Raw genomic sequence first — 6,653 nt, 5'->3', positions numbered from 1 at the left:
AACGCTTCCTACGTGCGTTCGTAATCACCTCAGGGATGTTGCCACCGCCTTCATGCAGCACAAACGCGTTTAGAACGCGCTATTTTCAGGCTGTGCCAAGGCAGCACAAACGCTACAAACGAGTTTCAAACGCACGGCATTGGGGCTGCGGTGCAGGGAGGAGAGAGAGCGAACGGCGAGAGAAGGAGCGGCGAAGCACTGCACCTACCCTCTCCTACACTCTCCACACGCGCGGGAGCTCCGCCGAGCTTTCGCGATGCGAGCGCCCTGACACGCCAGAGCGCGTTCCTCCTCTCCACTAACTCTCCGCTACTCCACCTGCACCACCTGCTCCGGTTGCTAGGGGCGAGGATAAGCGCGTGCGCCCGCAGCTGTTGCTATGGGGGAGGGAGTGAGATCGGAGAGGCGCGCGGACAGCGACCGACGCCTGACATAGCCCGACGAAGAAATGCATTCGCATTTAAAACACGAAGAAGCTGGCACGAACGCAGTCACCGGCTGCAGCGTGCGAAAGCTTCCATCGCCCCACGGACGCGTGCGCCACCGCTAGAGGCGTTCTCGTCAGCGGAGAGTTAGAAGCGCAGTGTGCCCATACGTGGAGCAAGGGAGCACAATCAAGGCGCGAGCTACCCTAAACAGCGGAGCTCTTCTTAGTGGACCCTTAGCGTGTGACATCGTAACGATTAGCACGTTGGAAGTGGGCATGCTATTCAAAGCATCATCATTGGCAAAGCTGCTCGCGTTCCAGCGCAGCCGTGATAGTAATAGATGTTTCGGGGGAGTGGAGAGGTGCGAAGGGCCACGGCCGCACTTGAACGCTACCGTGGCGTTCCCGCGCAGCCGTAAACGAGAATTTTGTCATGCGGGATCGGCATGCCTAGATACAAATAACAAAGACACAGCAATGAAATCTTAAGTGAAATCTGAGCAGAACGGAGCTGACTACAAGAGTGGAATGGCGCGCCCCATTGGCTAATGTAAGATAAACAGCACCGATACAACACAGAAATACTCACAGAACACTTGCGAAACATTTCGTTTTCGCTCTTCTCCTCAGCCGTGTATCTGTGTTCGCGTGTCTGGAATAAAGACTCTGACTTAGAATGTCCCTCTCGGCAGCGTTGTTACACCTCGACGACCAGTCGCTTTCCGAGAAATGAATCTTGAAATGCTGGATGGTTAAATCTTCACATCAGAACACTCTGGTGGCTGGGCTCAAGTTTCGACAAACGAACGGCTTCGTTGAGTTACTGTCACATAGCGTTTTACTGTAACGAGCAATGAGTGACGTTCTTGTTTCTCTTCCAAGCACTTGCTCTCGAGCAATTACTTCCGGTTTGCCGAATATCCAGAAAAAGTCTTCTAAAATAGAAATGATACGAAATCGATAGTTGGGATTGAATTTGAAGGTTGCATTGGATACATATGATATCGGCCCATATGTTTACTCTAGAGGTCTATTAACTCTGAAAATAATTAATGAAAATAGTTGATTTAGTTCGCTGAATGTGCAAGCGATTTTCTTTTCGGCAGCTGGGATAGTAGCGGCGCCTGTCGGAGCACACCTCAACCACGAACATCTTTCTACATGGCCTCTGAAATCCGCTTTGCCAGCTCGACGAATCGCAACGTTAATCGAAGAAACACCAGGGCACACAAACTCCAAAGTGCCAGTGCCACTACTACACGCATAAATGAAGGATTAGGATCGCTGAGAAAGTTTTAAAATCATTGGTTAACGTTGCCTCAAACAGCCTTCATACAACGTGAGCGCGCTCGTCCTCAATACTTGACGACGACAGTAGGTTTCTCATCTGGCTTTAGGGAAGAGAGGCGTTTCAGGCGTAAGTTTTAGCCTTTTGTTTTCATTCAACTAAAAGACATGCGTCGTGACAGAAATTTCACAGAGCGCCTATTGCGGTTTATTTCTTTGCAGCGTTTCTCACATGAATACCTCCAAAACAGGCACATGGCAGACATAGACCAAAGGGTGGCTGCGATGAATTGGAATTGAGAGCCATGGTGTATAGGCTCCGGCTCCATTGGCAGTCGGCGCCGCTGACTTTTTTAGCGTTACGCCAATTATTAAGCAAAGGCGTCACACAACTCGGCAGCCAAAACAAATCACAGCATATCCACGGAGTGAATTATGATGAGTGGGCGAAGCTGCGGAGGTTCATCGGTAAATCGTGAATCTTCCGTGAATTCTGCCCAGTACATCATCACCGACGTGAGATTGGGCGCGTTCATACTAAAGGTTCGATGACTTATGACGACTTGCAGCTCACATTAATTTTACATGTATGCTGTGAATTTTCATTGTTTAGAAAACCATTGCTTTAGAAAACATCTGGCGTCTTTCGTTAAGCAGCTGGCGTCTTTTCGTTTTGCTTTAGAAACATCTGGCGTTCTTTCGTTTTGCTTTTACAAAACATCTGGCGTCTTTCGTTGGTTTATTTCATCAATCAACGTCGTTTTGAACAAAATTTTTATTGTTTAATCACGCACAGGAGAAATCTCACCAGGCACTACTTTGGAGGTGAACAATGGCTGCTAATGGGAATGAGAGACTGAAGAATTCGGCTTTTAGTTAACGCGCACGCTGCGAATTTTTTATTATTCAACAACGCACAGGAAAAATCTCCCACCGGCACCACCTTGGAGGTCAAAGCGTAAGACTAGTTACGCACTACGATACTACGACTACGAGGGACGAACGGGTGCCGCCTTAAGGAGCTTCGCCCCTAAAAATTGGCCGCGTATCTGCGTGCTTCGCTGCAAATGTCGTCAAAAGACGATAGAAGAGGCGCTGCGTGAGTTATGGACGCCATCTCGCAATACGTCGGGAAACATGAGTGCTGTGTTGCGGGCTGGTAGTCCCGGCGCAGCAGCAGGCGAAGACCGGCGGGGACGCCAGCCAGCCCGAACACGCGGTTGGCGGGAAGCGCCGAGGCAGAAGGAACGTCAGCACTCAACGAATGCTCTCCACACACTCTTTTATTTACACGTCGCCTGGGTAAAACAGGAATGCCAGTGCGCGCCCCATGGCATCCATACAGTGCAATACGGAACCGAATCCGAAACACAACAATGAGCTCGTGCAGAGGGCACGGAGGAAGACAGGTTTCAGCGCAGTCGCATTTTCAGCGCAGCTTAACTAGGGTCTCTAGAATTACGCATCTATGTATTTTCTATCAAAGGAACACAGCACCTAATACTTAACTAGTGATGTTGCGCCTCAGATAGGCGTAATGTTTGCTTTTTTATCAACAATGTACACAAGTATGAACCTAGTCATCCGTTCAAGGTGGCTGGCCCTTGGGCAAGTGGTTCAACTTTGGCCGGGTGCAGAACCGAGGGACGTGCCGACAAACAGAAAGACAGACCAAAATTTCGGCGTTTAAGTTCCCCAAGAAAGACTATCGTCTTTAAAATATCTATAACGCGAAGGGCGCCAAGCTTCTCGTGACGTCTGATACCAACGTAATTACGCCGTACGATTCGAAGACCAAACTAGAGTTGAACACTCACTAGAGTGAATCAACAATGAATTCAGTGATTTTAATATTATTTAATTAACTACATTCAACGAACGCATACCGTGATTCAGGCACGAATGCCGGCACTTCGTTGAAACAGCATGCTAACCCAAGCATTCAAACAACAGCTCAAACGAACGCCAGCGTGTGAATGCCACTACCGGACACCTAAGTCAAGGATCAGGGTTGCCTCCACATTGCTTTAATACGTACGTCACATTCTTTTTCCCATACAACGAAGTGAATAATACAGCGCCTACTACAAATTTTCGAGATGTAGCGACGTGCGTCTAAGGTCTACCGAAAATAATAGAAAACGCCAACTACAGCGCTCAAATTGAAATAGAGTAATTAGTCCAAAGAAAACAGAAAAAAAGTGACACGCTCCTTTATGATTTGCCTAAGACGATTGGAAGGCGAAAGTCATCGTCTTTTTCTTCTCAGTCGATTGTATCGATCACGTCCGAAAGCATTCCGCACCTAACGCGATTTCACACTGCCTCCAAGATGGGAGGTATTTGAAGCTTGCTGCGCCTCACTTGGTTTTGCATTGCCTCCGTGACCGACCTACGTTTGCCCAAGCGACAATGTGACGCGATGACGTCATCAAATGGCGTCACTTTATGTGACGTCATGGTGGCGTCATGATCGTTGACGTAATGATGATGTCATGTGGCGATGTTGTTACGTGATGATTTTTTTTCATCACTCGTGCTGACACCGACGCTGCGGGACGACGCTCAAATGTCGACGGTCAATTTTGGCGTTTGATGACGTACCTAAAGATTCCTAAAATTGCCGAGGAAAGTTCTCCGATGGCCGCAGAGTCATTTCTCTGTACTCTTACCTCATTCATTTAGCGGCTCGAACGAGTCAGGGTTCAAGAGATTCAGCGAAGTCGCAAATATAACGGTGTCATTAAAAAGTGTTCGGAAGCGATTGAGTTTCCAAACATGGGATCTTTCCAGCGAAATTCTTTTTTTTTTTTGGTAGAAACATATGTTAAGGTTCTGGGTGCGGCATTACGGCGAGGACTATTACGGCCTTGGTTTCTGCCTAATTTATTAAGGGGAAAGCCTTAGGTGCCTCATCAAACGCGAAAATTGACCGTCGGTCTGAACGCTAGTGATACAAAAAAGGCATCTTGTGATGACGTCATCATGTTGCCACATGTTGTCAATGTTCGTGACGTCTTCATGACGTCATTACGACGTCTAATGGTGCGTGCCACATATGGCGTGGCCACATGGCATCGTCGCTTGGTCAAATGTTGGCCGATCCCCGATGCCTTCCAAAACCACGTCAGCTGCAGAAAGCTTCCAGTGCTTCCTATCCCGGAGGCAGTGCGAACCCACTCTGGGTACAGAAAGGTTTCGTGTATGGAGGATCAATATAATCGACTGAGAAGGAAAAGATGGCTTTCGCCTTTGAGTCGTTTTAGGCAAATCCATAAGCGACCGTGTAAATGCAAATGGAGCAAATGTGCCAACCTTGTGCCCATACTACGCACGTCGTTTACGTGTTTAAGTATTTCTACATTTATTCCTTCCTTTTTTTAAGCAATCTTAAAGTAATCACAAGCTCTGCTGATTGTACGTAGCACAGGCATTTTGCAATAATGACCATAGTGCTTCATAGCTCATGAAGTTCTAATGTTTTTGGCGCCTATCACATACGGTCGAGTGTTTGACGATTTAGAAAAAAAAGCCGTACTTCATCTACACATATTTTCCTTCCAATGCACATCATCCATCTCAATTTCGGAGAACTTGACTGAGTTGTCTTGATAAACTACTTCATTGCGGACCCGGTTGAAGCGTATGCAGTTTCTGATATGCGCTGTCTCACCTGTTATATAACTATTGTGTAAGTTGTAATTCGTTAAAAATATAAAGGGCATACAAGTTCAAATCAGGTGTCATGTTTTATGTCTATTCATGCGGAAATTTGGTTTCCTAGCTGTTTCCGCCACTTGTTTAAAAGTAAATTCAAACTCGGACCATTTAGCATCGCTACGACACGCCTGGCATTGATTCCTCGTGCTGTTCATATAACATTCGCGTCTGCGTTGCTGAACTTAATCGAGATTACGATGCGATGACGTGTCCTAACAGTGCAGCGAGAAAACACGGCAACTCGCCGTACTGCTCTTTCCTTTTGCTAGAACGACTCGGTTAAAAATATTCCCCGCGGATTGCACAAATACTCAGAGGTATCAATCATTTCCGCGAAACATTGCGTTTTGAAAGCGCATTTTCTGTAAGATGGAACACTGGGAGAGCTGGTATAGCCAGCGCCTCTTCTATTTTTTCGATGTCCGCCAGATCAATGCCACCTAGACAACAATTCAGGCCCACTCACTGCCGCCATGACGTCACGCGTCTTCACCGAGCGAGCGAGACGGGAGGCTGTGAAGGCATTGCCACCAGCGTCTCCCGTGAGATGAAGCGTTTGCGGCGACTTTTCTGTGTGTGCGACAGCTTCATTTCGCCTTCAGCGTCGCGATTGGCGTTGGTTTAAAGGGACCCTCACCAGGCCACATAAGCAAATTTTAGTTAGACGCTGGAAGTTTTTGTGTGCCGAATGAAGAGCAGTATGCCACAAGAATTTTTCAAATCGGTTCGTTACGAGCTGAGAAAAACAATAATTTGTAGCGGCGCGAAACCATGATGCGAGGAGGCGAGTTTCAAACCCTTGCCACTCGCCCCTTGTAGCCTTCGCAAGCCAAATCCCTTCCCTGCCCTCCTCACTTGACACATACGCATGACACGTCATGCGCATGCATGGTCACGTGGGCATGACGTGCCCGCACCAGCCTGAGCACGCGAGCGGCGTTGCACGGCCGCTACATTTTTTTTTATGTAGCGGCCGTGGGCGTTTTGTCGGCGTTCTCTGTGGTGTCCCTATTGAAAATATGCCCACCATAAAGATGGTGGAATCCACCATCCATCATTATGGTGGATTATGGTGCTGGTACGGTGGCATGCTGGATGGTGGCATGCTGTATGGTGGCATGCTGTATGGTGGCATGCTGGATGGTGGCATATGATGGATGCTGGAGCATGGTGGATGATGGAAAATGGTGGAAATGCTGGATGTTGGAAAATGCTGGAT

The sequence above is a fragment of the Rhipicephalus sanguineus genome, chromosome 7 (genome assembly GCF_013339695.2).
Source record: "Rhipicephalus sanguineus isolate Rsan-2018 chromosome 7, BIME_Rsan_1.4, whole genome shotgun sequence".
Lineage (NCBI taxonomy): Eukaryota > Metazoa > Arthropoda > Arachnida > Ixodida > Ixodidae > Rhipicephalus > Rhipicephalus sanguineus.
This window is presented reverse-complemented; position numbering follows the sequence as displayed.